The sequence below is a fragment of the Cervus elaphus genome, chromosome 2 (genome assembly GCF_910594005.1).
Source record: "Cervus elaphus chromosome 2, mCerEla1.1, whole genome shotgun sequence".
NCBI classification, from domain to species: Eukaryota; Metazoa; Chordata; class Mammalia; order Artiodactyla; family Cervidae; genus Cervus; species Cervus elaphus.
This window is the reverse complement of record NC_057816.1, coordinates 35,124,188-35,138,664: the sequence shown is the minus strand read 5'-3', so window position 1 is coordinate 35,138,664 and position 14,477 is coordinate 35,124,188.

Below are 14,477 nucleotides of genomic sequence, written 5' to 3'. Positions count from 1 at the left end.
TTAATATGCTATCTAGGTTGGTCATAACTTTCCTTCCAAGGAGTAAGCGTCTTCTAATTTCATGGCTGCAATCACCATCTGCAGTGATTTTGGAGCCCAAAAAAATAAAGTCTGACAGTATTTCCACTGTATCCCCATCTATTTGACATGAAGTGACGGGACCAGATGCCATGATCTTAGTTTTCTGAATGTTGATAATGGTGACCATAATGCAAATCTCTATTTGCATCTCAGGTGTTCATTGTAGCATTATTCACCATAGACAAAACATGCAAACAATCTGTTGGTCAGATGAATGGATAGAAAAATATGAAATATATATACACATATATTATAAAAATAGTAATATCCAATTATAAAACAGAAGGAAATCCTGATATTTGCAGCAACATGGATGAACTCTGAGGGCATTATGCTAAGTGAAATAAGTCAGAGAAGACATATACTGTATCATCTTACTTATACATGGAAAGGAAAAAGCTGGATTCATAGAAAGAGAGAGTAGAATGGAAGGTAGCAGGGAGTAGGGAGTTGGGGAGATTGGTCAAAGTGTACAGGGGATCAGTCATGAGATGAATAAAACTTCTGGGGATCAAATGTGTAATAACTGTCATGACTACAGTTAATGGTACTCTATACTTGAAAGTTGTTAAGAGAATAGATCTTAAACATTCTTATCACTCACATACAAAACAAAATTGGTAAAAAGAATAAAAAAAGTGTATGCCCAGGAGCCATGTTTTTGATTAGTCGTCAATGTATGTTCTACCTTCCTTCAGAAATAAGTCACTCATTGTTCCCCAAAGCACAGTATGTTTTTAAATCCTCTTGCTGTGTCTTCTGCCATTTCCATGTGTTACTGGTCATCCTTCAAAGTTCAGTCCAACATCACCTTCCTTTATCTTTGCCCTATCCACTCCTCTCCCTCTTCCTACCCCAAATGCAGGCAGAATAACTTGCTCTCTGTGCTCTGGCCCTCCACCACTTGATTCTTATCTCGGTTATAAGTCTGAGCAAAACATACTTTTCTCACTCTATGAGGCACTCTCCCCACTGGACTGGAAGTTTCCAAGGGCAGAGCTCCAAACTCAGTGTCATTCTTTTGCTCTCACGTGTCTGGCACCTAGCTTGCAATGTTGCCCGTCTCACTGTGTTGAGTACCTGGTCAGCAAGCTGGGCCTCAGTTCCCTTATCTCTGAAGTGGGCATTACAATGCCAGTCTTTCATATAAGTGTTTAAAGTGTATGTAACGGTAGCAGTTTTATTTTAGGTGGGACCTCTCCCTGGAGTTTGAAGAGTAATCCTTGCCTGCACGTTCCCAACAAGCCTGTGACTTGGACAGCTCTTGCCTTTACCCTCCAGTACGTGACTAATTTAACTCTAGAGAGTTGTTTGTGAAAGTACAGGTTAAGGAGAACATTATAAGGGTAGGAGTACGTCACTGAACTAAAATAGATAAAATAGAAAAGGTTAGAACTTTTTAACTACATTCTGACACATTGATTTTCAAATGAGATGACTCTTTTTTTAAAAGATTTCTGATAATAAAATCCCTAGTCATACTTGTCCAGTTCAAACCAGGAAGAGCTAATAAAAAATGTGTGTAAATCACATTAAAGATGATTAATAATTTATACTTTTAATGTTTCACATAATTTCAGAGCACTTTCTGATACAAAAATAAATGCCATTTTTTGTAAGAGAAACTGACACTTAAGAAGTGTGAATCTCCTCAAGCCACAACATATGACCCTCCATTTCCAACATATAGTTTGTGTTTTAATTTGTCTCACTTTAAAATAAATGAAGGAAACACATATCAACTTTACTGAATATCTGCATTGTACCAGGTATTCTCAGGAGAAGAGAAGTAAATATGATCTTGGACCTACTCCCCTGAAGTGAAAAAATTACACTTGATATCTTGTGCTAAGTTTATTTATAGAAGGAAACATGGGGGCAGAGGACTTTGGGGATAGATTATTCATGTCTGACAGGATCAGGAATACAAAGTCCAACTACTTGGAAAAAGAATGGTTAGAGCTGGAGTTTTCAAGAAAATGAGAATCTTCTAGGATCAGAGGAAGTTAGGTTCACACATGGAAGCATTTGCAATGTAAAGCTTTCTGACAACTAGAAGCAGCCTGAAACTGTCAGATGTTGTGGAATGAGTGTGAGGGATTCTGGCAAGGAGGCTGGGGAAGGGTTACCAGGAATCAGGCAAGAGGGTTTTAAAACCTTTTGCTATAGAGTTTAGCCATTATTCCGTAGGTGATGGTGAAATATTTAACGGAGGGAGCAGGTTGAACAGTTCCATTCACTATTACGCTGTTTCAGTAAACTCTAATTTATGCTATGATAACAAATGACCTCTGAATCTACATGACTTATTATTTCAAAGTATATTTCTGGCATATATCATATATTCATTATGGGTCATGTGTAGCCCTGTTCTATGCCATTCTCTTTCTGAAACCCAGACTCACAAAACTACCTCTTTTGGGCAATTTGGTGGCAGAATTGGGAAAAGGGACACTTAAAATCATTAGCTTCTACACAAAACTTCTCCTAGAAATGACATTCGTTACATTTATCCATATTCCGTTGGCAAAGTAAATCACATGGTTGCTCTGAGGTACATGAAAGCATACACATAATCTTCCATTAGGGAAAATAACCCAGGGCAGAGAAGCGGGGATAATTCAGTCCACCAAAGATGATCATATGTGAGCGTTTTAGATGTGAGGAAACCTGAAACCTTACTAATTAGGAAATGAGCTAGAATAAATTAGAGACAGCTCTGAATGAATGATAGTTGTAAGCTATAGTTTTGATATTTTCAAGTAAATCCAGAAACATAAAGTAAGCAAAAACATACGGCATGTCTAGATTTTCTTGACAGGAATAATGATTTGTGATCATCGTCATATTATTACTGGTGATAATCATAGCCAAACCTTCACTAAAGTGGAGCATGTTTTCATTTAACAATTCAGGTACATTCTCCCATTCAGTTTTCATGGCCATCCTATGAGGCATGCAAAGTCGTTAGCATTATTCCCATTCTTCAGAGCAGTAAGTTAATGTTCAATTAAACCCACTAAGTTTCTCCCAAGTTACAATGGCTAAGTGACAGACCTGAACTCACATAGGAGAGGCTGTGCACTCAAAACTAATATTAAAGCGAAGTGGACAGAAAATTTCACCTAAGGAATTTCATCACTTTTCACAATATAATTCATGTGAAAACTTCTTTATAGCTCTTTTTTCTAGGATGATTTAAAAGTAAACATCAGTTTTCCTCAGTCATACTTATCACAGATCCTGAATCAGTATGATCTAAGTTTATTGATTTGTATGCCATAGTATGAGAATGGAAGCTCATACTCATTCAGCTGCATACATATCTTAAGATTAGCTGTGAAATTATTTTTTACTAACCCATGAAGATTTCTAACATGCATTTATCAGAAGCTAATCCAGCCAGTTCCTAAATACAATGCTACACTTTTCTCTGTGCTCTTATCGGATTTATTAGAAAATGCTAGCTTCTCTCTGTCTGGAATCAGCATTTTGTCAGCTACCTGGTCCATGTGCTTTGTCAGAAAACATGCTGTCCAAAGCTTTTAAACATTCCCAGAACCCACTTCACCTAATAAAAGTTACCTGTAAAGGTTGCAGTTGCTTTATAAAGATTTCTTTACAAAAAGTAAAAGGAGAAAATCAGTCATACCAACTCTTTATATAAAAAAAAGTGCATACTTTGATTCCTCATTTTCTGACATCTGAATACAAGAGAAGCATAATGAACAGAGGCAGTACAATGCCGTAGAGAAGGCCCTGTGTTCGGAAGATTAGACATGAACATCCTTTTTCTGTATCTCCCTCTGCGTTACTGTGTGAATGTGGCCCAGTCAGACTCCTTGAGCTGCAGGAACCCTGTGTAGAAAAGAAGGGTCAAGTAGATGATGCTATGCCTCTCTTGCAATTCTAATATTCTCTTACTTTAACAAGACAGAATCCATTCATTCATATAATGCTTAGTCTGTCTGGAGAAGGAAATGGCAACCCACTCCAGAATTCCTGCCTGAAGAATTTCATGGACAGAGGAGCCTGGTGGGCTATACAGTCCCTGGGGGTCACAAAGAGTCGGACACGACTGAGTGACTAACTTTCACATTTTTTTCTTTAGGCTGTACACCAAATTAGTTTTGGATAAGTGACTACTCAGTTCCAGGCCCTGTGCAGATGCCAAAAAGAGAATGCTGGATGAGACATCATCAGCTATAGCCCTTGCCATCTGTGACCCCACAGACAATACAGGGAGGCAGGCAGGGAAAATAATGCTCTTAGCACAGTGCAAGTGTGATGTTAGAGCACAAAGAAGACGACAGAGAGGGACACGCAGGGTCTTGTATTCATGTCAAAATTTGTTACAGCATAAGGACTTTTAAAGTAGGGTGCCTCCTCCATGTAGCATCCTTGTCTTTAACCTGTCCTCATGCAAGCTAAACACGCCCATCTGCCATCTTAATATTATTTCCATTTAGCTATGAGTAAACTGAAGCTCAGAGAATGAGTTACCCAAAACTTCTTGAATGTAAATTAGTAAAGTGGCCTCTGAGACCCCATCATCTGACCCTAAAACCAATGCTTTTATCTCCCTTGCAAGCATTTTGAGTGTGTGCATTTTGAACACCTTATGAATATTTTTCCCTCTGTGTCACTGATTCCCTTGTATAAATTCTAAAGACTTCAGTTGTAGTTTTGCCACTGACTGATGAGATCAGCTACCTGTTTTTTTTTTCTTTTTCCTTTTTTTTTCATTGTATGATCAAGTCCCTGCTTGTTAAGGACTTGACTCCATCAGCTTTGATGAAGACCTTGATTGGAAGAAGGAGGTGTTAATAACCCTCTGTGGAGTCAGAGAGGCTGGCAGGAAGCATTTTGCTTTTGCATTCAGACCACTGAAGGGAGTGTTCAGAATAGAAACAAGCCGTTCCCTTTTGGCATTTTCATCCTGGATTAATTTTGCCGAGATGGATGCACAATCTCACTTCCAGGCCAGTTCACAAAATCCCCTTCAAGTGCAAAAGAAAATGATTCCTTGAGAAGCCAGAGAAAAAGAGTGTGAAAAAAGCAGTTGAGTGTTAAAAGATGCCTATCCCAGGAGCCTTCTTCAGATTCACTAGTTGAACTATTTGGAGCTTGAAGCAGCATCTGTCGGGGCTGTGGTCAGATGGAAATGCAATAAAATGTAAAGACAAATACAAATTTAGCTCTCTAAAATCCATTGCAGTGGCCCACAAAAATCCTCCCAGGTCCTTGTGCTTAGTTATTTCAGACAGCCTGAGCAGCCTTTTCCATTTCTTTCTGATGCTCCTGGGTGTCTGTTTCAAGGACTTTTGGTGATGTTGAGGCTGGGGATTTCACTTAAAGCTTCTCAGCCAGCAGATCCTTGCCTCCTCGATGAATATAAATAGGAAGAGTAGAGTGGCAAGGGCCCTCCTCCCGCTTTGCCAGCCCCCAGAATCACACTTAAAGGCTCTCTGCAACACTGGAGATTCAAAGTTAAGTATGACTGCTTACAGCGTGGTCCAGAGCTAGCTTTTATTGACCTGAAACAAAAGCTTCACTTAGCGCTTTTCTAAGCAACTGACTGCATATTTTTGCTTCTAAATTAAAAGATGTAAAGAATCAATAATAATATTGCAAAATATAGTTGTAAAAATCAGATCTACTGTTTTTCCATGCTTACTATGCCTGGCTCAGTATTAAACACTTTGCAGATATAGTTACTGTAAACCCTGAGTGTTAGCTAGTATATATACCACATTTTTGTTTTTGTTTTTTGTATAACATAACTGAACTTCTTTAAAGTTAACTAACTTTGCCAGAGTCACAGAGAAATAGGCAGGGTTTGAACTTAGCTTTATAACCCCGAACTATTAAATTATATATTATGTCTGCCTTGGTTCAGATATGGACTGTCACAGGACATTCAAAGAATGATGTGTCTTTAAAGACCAATTGGACAGAGGAACCTGGTGGGCCACAGTCTATGGGCACGCAAGAGTCAAACAGGACTTAGTGACTAAACCCCTACCACCATTCACTTCATGGGTAAGGGAAGAAAAGCCCAGAAAGAATAAAAGGCCTAATGAGAGAGCACTAAGGATGCTCTCAGCCGTGTTGGTCCCCAGTCCTGATTCTAACACTTACTCCTTATGACCTTGGAAAGGCTACTTAGTAACTCCCAAACTGGAATTTCTAATATGTGAGACAGATGTATTAGGGAACCTGTCTTCCTCTAGATGCTTTCACCCTACCCAGTTTCATGTTTAATCCCACCCATTTCTCTTCAATTATATTATCACTGAATTATATTTTAACTGTTAAAATTATATTTTAACACCTCAATTATAATTTAACTGTTAGTAAATTTCCTTATAAAAGCCTCCCTTTCAGGATCTTAACACTTTTTCTATGTAGAAAGAATTTGGTCATCACCATTCCAACCCATTTAATATAAAGATAATACTTCAAACTTCTCTCCAGGGTTCAAATCCTTTCTTATGTCTTTTCCTCAGTAGAAAGGGATCTGATACTTACGATTTTATGAATGCATATATGCTGTGAACGCTGTATTAGATTTGTTAGATTCAAAATCTAATCTCAGCCTTTTAGGTATTACAGAAGGAAGTAATATTATCCCAAGTTTAAAGATAAGAAAGAGTGTTGTCATAAAAGTAAAAGTTGTCATAAAAGTAAAAATTTGCATAATTTCTAAGTGATAAAACTAGAATTCAGACTCATATACTTTTGCTTTACAATTATAGGCCCTTTCCCTTGCTCCCGTTGTTTTAGGACTAGCCCTTAGTCCCAAAGTGTCTGACTGTTTGTGACCCCAGGGACTATAGTCCTCCAGGCTTCTCTATCCATGAGAATTCTCCAGGCAAGAATACTGGAGTGGGTTGCTATGCCTTTCTCCAGGGAATGTTCCCAACCCAGTGATAGAACCCAGGTCTCCCACATTGCAGGTGGATTCTTTACCAGCTGAGCTACCAGGGAAGCCCAACCCTTAGCATCATACAGCTGGATGGAAAACATGGAAAGTAAAGAGTGACCACAAGGTGGACCCAAGTTGACTATGACTGGTCTCTATGTGATAACCACTCACTCAGAGATATCTGTGCACAACCATTTTCCAGAGTCAAAGTGTTTGCATGATGTCACCATTTTGCCCTATTCCTCTTATTCTTATAGGGCCCAGAAAAGCAATATAGTGACTCAGTGCCTGAGAGAAGGTGAATCCCATGTGTTCTTGGCAAGTGAAATCAATGTTCATTTGTGCCATAATCCTTTTATGGACATTAACATGTAACTTATCTTAAATATTGTAATTCACATGACCAAAAACCTTCTTTGGTGAAAGATAATCTTAAATTTAAACATGTAAGAACAGTCTTGGCATATCCATATATTGGTTAAGTGTTTTTTCGTTACTGTAAAATAGGAATGATGCTACCATACCTCACCATGGGGTTAAACCATCCATCCGTCCTCTCAGTAGGAACATTTTATATGTCATGTGACCCTGTCTATTGTCCGGCATTGTTACAAACTGATCCTGCAGACACCTTGACAAAGTTAATATACATTGAATCTGCATCACATTTTATTATTAAGTCTCTTTTGGACAATGATATTTGATTACAAGCTCAAGTATATAATCTTGGTGTGTATTACCTGATCTTCATATTTTCATTAGAAATAATTGGCATTAATATAAGTTATTAAGAAGTCAGTGCCTAAAAGCATTTGAGACAAACTTCAAAGTAATCTCACTAAGTGCTAGTGGAGAACACACGTGATTGTTTAAGTTGCACAGGTCTGATATGTGCAATGTAATAAGCTCTTAAAAGTCTCAGGGCACACAATTAGATTTACTAAAATATGTAAATTGTTTGAGAAAAAATATTAGAAAATCTCTTACCAACATAATAAATACCTTATATGGCAAGCATAGTCACAACTGAAGTTGAGAAAAAGGGTTTTGCATTTATAACAGTAGAGATTTACACAGGAGATCTCTGAAGGGGCTTCAGTTCAGTGCAGTCACTCAGTCATGTCCAACTCTTTGCGACCCCATGGACTGCAGCACGCCAGGCCTCCCTGTCCATCACCAACTCCTGGAGTTTACTCAGGCTCATGTCCATTGAGTCAGTGATGCCATCCAACCGTCTCATCCTCTGTGGGTTGGTAGTTAAATTAGATACTTATTAATACTGGCTACAGATAACTTTATTTTCATTGCAAAGTATTTTAAACTTGTTTATAATAAGTCTAATATATTTTGACATTTCAAAAAAGCTTATTAAAATTCTACATGTCTAGATTGGTGATTATCTGCTGGTGGTCTCAACAATGTGTTTGAGGTACCTCTAAAATTTGCATCTGTGTGTGTGTGTGTGTGTTTATATATGGCATGTTTATCCAATAGGAAATCCCTGCAGTCTCTTTCCTGAAAATATGGAACCTTGGTCTCTAGGTCTCTGAGACTCAAGTTGCAGGTGTAGCTGACATCAGGCTCAGTTCTTGCGTCCTCTGGTTGTGCTGGATCTCACTCCTGTCTTCACTGAGACTCAGCATCAGTACCCAGACTAGAAGCCTAAGGCCTCAAAGGCCCCAGTGAATAGGCCATAATAATTAAATGATAATATAATACAAAGTACCGTTATTTAGCAATGATGATGCCAGGCACCTTGCTAGACACCTCACACAGACTACCGGATACAGCCCTGCTGGCAGCCTGGCTCCGTCACTGTTATCATCTGCACTTCTCTTAGAAGAGGAAGCAGACGTTAGTGTGGTTAAATAATTAGTCCCAAATAATACATTTTATAAATAGTGGAACCAGCAATTGCTCTCAAACCGGTCTAGCTCTGAAGCCCATGCTCTTTCTGTTTGTAAGACAAGAATAAAATAAAAAGAAACAACCATGCAGATTTTTTTTTTTTTTTTTTATTGAGCATGGTGACCCTTGGTTCAGCCGATAATGCATGGCTTTTGGATCAAAAGTTTCTGGGTACTCATGACATGTGAACCGATTTCATGCCCAAATTTACCACCACAAGCCCTACTTATCATCCAATCTACTTGAACATGAAATTTTTGCCATTTGCAGCAGCATGGGTAGACTTGAAAGGCATTATGCTCAGTGAAGTAAGTCAGAAAGACAAATACTGCATGGTATCACATATATGAAAGTGAAAGTGAAACTTGTTCAGTCGTGTCCAACTTTTTGTAACCCCATGGACTATACAGTCAATGGAATTCTCCAGGCCAGAATACTGGAGTAGGTAGCCATTCCCTTCTCCAGGGGATCTTCCCAATCCAGGGGTTGAACCGAGGTCTCCAGCATTGCAGGCAGATTCATTACCAGCTGAACCACTAGGGAAGCCCATCACATATATGAGGAATCTAAAAAATACAACCAACTAATGAATAGAACACAAAAACAGCAGACTCAACAGATAGAATGAACCAGTAGTTTCCAGTGAGGGAGGCAAAGACAACATCAGTTCAGTTCAGTTCAGTAGCTGTTGTGTCCGACTCTTTGCGACCCCATGAATCACAGCACGCCAGGCCTCCCTGTCCATCACAAACTCCCGGAGTTTACTCAAACTCACGTACATCGAGTCGGTGATGCCATCCAGCCATCTCATCCTCTGTCGTCCCCCTCTCCTCCTGCCCCCAATCCCTTCCAGCATCAGGGTCTTTTCCAATGAGTCAACTCTTCACATGAGGTGGCCAAAGTATTGGAGTTTCAGCTTCATCAGTCCTTCCAATGAACACCCAGGACTGATCTCCTTTAGGATGGACTGGTTGGATCTCCTTGCAGTCCAAGGGACTCTCAAGAGTCTTCTCCAACACCACAGTTCGAAAACATCAATTCTTCAGCGCTCTGCTTTCTTCACAGTCCAACTCTCACATCCATACATGACCACTGGAAAAACCATAGCTTTGACTAGATGCACCTTTGTTGGCAAAGTAATGTCTCTGTTTTTTAATATGCTGTCTAGGTTAGGGTAGGGAAATACGAGGTACATACTATTAGGTAAAATAAACTACAGGATATACTGTATAACATGCAGAATACAATCAATATTTTCTAATAACTTTAAGTAGAGTATAACCTTTAAAAATTGTGAATCACTGTATTTTTCTGGGCAAATCACTGCAGATAGTGATTGCAGCCATGAAATTAAAAGACACTTACTCCTTGGAAGGAAAGTTATGACCAACTTAGACAGCATATTAAAAAGCAGAGACATTACTTTGCCAGCAAAGGTCTGTCTAGTCAAGGCTATGGTTTTTCCAGTGGTCATGTATGGATGTGAGAGTTGGACTATAAAGAAAGCTGAGCACTGAAGAATTGATGGTTTTGAACTGTGGTGTTGGAGAAGACTCTTGAGAGTCCCTTGGACTGCAAGGAGATCCATCCAGTCCATCCTAAAGGAGATCAGTCCTGAATGTTCATTGGAAGGACTGATGCTGAAGCTGAAACTCCAATACTTTGGACACCTGATGCGAAGAACAGACTCATTTGAAAAGACCCTGATTCTGGGAAAGATAGAGAGGGCAGGAGGAGAAGGGGACAACAGAGGATGAGATAATTGGATGGCATCATCGACTCGATGGAGATGGGTTTGGGTGGACTCCGGGAGTTGGTGATGGACAGGGAGGCCTGGTGTGCTGTGGTTCATGGGGTCGCAAAGAGTCAGACACGACTGTGACTGAGCTGAGCTGATATTGTAGATCTATAATACATAATAGTTTGTAGTGATTATACTTTAATAGAAAATTAAATAAAACTTGCATGATTATTTAAATAATGTAAAGCATAACCATTTAAAAGGTGTTCAGAAGATATGCTAGTATGTTAAGAATGATAGGCTGTAGATAAATAATGGATTTTTTTTCATGTTTATTTAGAGTAGCAACTTATATTATTGATGACCTATGATTTCCTTAGCACTGTGCTAGATATAATAGATTCTTACATTATCTAATTTTATATTTGTAATGTCTCGGGAATATAGATATTATTTTTGTTTCTATGTGCTAAAAACAAACTGTCAGGAGATATTAAAAAAACAGTCACATTTACCTCCACATCAGCAAGAATAAAACACCTAGGAAAATCTGTTCACTGTAAAAGCTTTGTCCTAAGAACAATATACGACAATTATGAACGAAATTGAAGATAACACAAATAGATGGAAAAATTCACTGTGTTCTTGGATTGGAAAAGGTAATATTGTTAAAATGACCATAGTAGCCAAGGCAGTTCTCAGATTCAATGCAATCACTATTAAAATATCAATGGCATTTTTCACATAATTAGAACAAATAGTTTTACATTTGTTATAGAAATGCAAGCCTTATTTTTATCCTGATTTTGATTTGCAATGATACAATAAATATTTTCTATTTTTTTTAATTGAAGTAAAATCCTCATAACACAAAATTAACCATTTTAAAATGAGCAACTCAGTAGCATTAAGTATAGTTACAGTGCGGCCACCACCAAAATATTTTTCTTGTCCCAAGAGGAAATGTTTTATCCATTATACAATCATTTCCCTTTTCTCCCTGTTCCAGCCTGTTTCAACCTACCACCAATCTGCTTTTCTGTCTCTGTGGATTGATGTATTCTGAATATTTCATATAAATGGTATCGCACAATATGTGACTTTTTGTGTCTGGTTTCTTTTACTTAGTGTGTTTTCAGGGTCTATCCAGATTGCATCACGTGTCAGTATTCATTCTTTTTTCAGCTAGATAATATTACATTGTATGTAAATACTACAATTTGCTTATCTAGTCATTTCTTTATGGACATTTGGGTACTTTTCACCTTTTGGCTATTGTTAATAGAGCTGTTATAAGTATGCATGTGTATGTATGTATTCCTTTGAGTATTTGTTTTCATTTATTTTGGATATATAGCCAAAACTGGAAATGGTATGGTAATCCTATGTTAAACTTTATAAGAAGCTGCCAAACTATTTTCTACAGTGGCTGAGTCATTTTACATTCCCACAAGTAATGCAATTTCTTCACCCCCTCATTTTTTCATTATAGCTATCTTGTTAAATGAAGTCTCATTATTAAATTCATATTTCTCTACATATGACTGATGATGTTGAGCTTCTTTTCATATGTTTATTGGCCATTTGTACATGTTATTTGTAGAAATACCTACTTAAGACCTTTGATCACTTTATAAAAAATTTAAACTATTTTTTATAATTTAATTTTTGACTACACAGCCATGAGGCATGTGGGATTTTAGTTCCCCTGACCAGGGATTGAACCTACACCCCTGCATTGGAAGTATGGAATCTTAACCACTGGACCAAGACCTTTGCCCATTTTTGAGCTTTGGTCTTTTTGTTGATGAATTTTAAGTACAATTTATATATTCTGGATACTATATCCTTACCGCAGATAAGATTGTCAAATATTTTGTCCCATTCGGTTTATTTTACTTTCTCAGTAATGTTTCTTTATTTTAAAATATTTATTTCTATCTCTCAAATAAGGCTTCTAAATTTTTTAATGTATCCAGAGTATTCAAAATAATAATTATGAAAAAGCATTGTACTCAGAGATGAAATACTTAAGCATCCAACCATAAGGAAAAGGTTAAATTAAATATTGTGAATCCATATTTAATATGAAATAGTGATCTACTACTCTATTAGACTGCCAAAATAAATTCCTATGCTAAATAATATCAACCTGGAATTTTTAAACAAAGGGCTTTTTTCAAATGTTATGAAAACAGATGTAATTAACTTTTCACCTTTTTCATTCATGAAGCCACCCTCCTCCTCACTCAATCTCCCCCCATCATACCCGGTTAGTGTCCAAGATGACTTACTGGCTATTACACAAGTACTTTACATTCAGTGTGTGTTTGTGGAATGGTTATTAACATGGACTTATAAAGCTCTCTTTAATACTACACCATTTCCTTTTTCTGTATACAATGCAGGAACTGCTATGTAATTGAAAACACTTCCCAAGCCTTTCTTTAGACATTCTATGATTTGAGCTTCAGACGCATTTTGCATTTTTTATACTGCCAAACATTTAAGTTTCACCAGCAAAAAATAGGTAAATCTTTATGATTAGGTTAATATTTATTTTTTAGGGAAAGCATGGATAAGAAAATCTTACTGTTAATGAATTTACAATTCATTAATTCATCAAATATTTATTGAACTCCCAACTTACGCTATAAGCCATTATGAGAATTCAAAAATGAAATACCCATTATTTATGCTCAAAAAACTTACATAAATGCACAGCTAATTGCAGCATCATCAAATTATTTCTGCACATTCCAGTAAAAACACAGGGAAAGAAATTCCCAAACCTGACTGTAGAAGTCAGGAACTATTTCACAGATGATGTAGCTTCAACTGAGCTTCAAAGAGTGAATTGCAGGTTTGCCAGATGAATAAGCCTAGAATGGAGGTGGAGGATGTCCTAAGTAGAGGTAACAGCATGTACAGCAATTCAAAGAAGTGTGAGAGAATTTATGAGAGAGAACTTGGTATTGCTACAACATGAAATGAAAGAGACAGTAGCAAAAGATGAGGCTGGGTAGGTGAAACATAAACTGAGACTCAGAAGTGGAGTATTTGATTTAGAAACATCAATAATAATAAAAAAAATCTGCTAAAAAATGCACATGCCCTCCCAATGCAAAACCTGTGTTCTTTTCCATCCTGATGCAATGACCTGTAAAATACACAATTAATCTCTCTTGCCAACATAGCTCGATCCATGTTTTCTAAGATGAGCATTATTATACATTGATTATAAAGGAAAGTGACTATGACCTTTGCTCCAAATAGGTTTCTACAGAAACTATTGAAGCAATTCTGTCCAGCAAACATTTATTCGCCACTTTTTATGCATAAAGCACAGAGTCAGACAATGAGGGAAGTTCCTTTTTACAACAAAATCCTTATCTTGAAAGTAAATGGATGCTTCAATGAGTGTATCTAACAAGATTTTATAGAAAGTGTCATGGTGAGATAATGAAGGAGTTATTAACTTCTCTCAGTTGTAGAGAAGTTGATGCTTGAGATGAATGTAGAAGGATCTTATCCAAGTTCTAGCAAAATGGAAAGATGCCCTTTGAAACAAGAACAGCGGAAGATATTTAAATAAATATATGATACAATATATTCATTCGAAGGGCTGTAACAGAAATGTAGGTGCCATTGGAAGAGTGATGATACTTGAGAATAGAAAGATAAATAGACAAAAGATAATGAAAAATTTCAAGGAAAGGAATTCAGAAAGCCAGGAAGTCTCCCACATTCCACAGCTAGAAAGGAAGGAAAACAAAATTTAAATATAGATCATCTGATTCTAAAGCTGTTATTTAAACA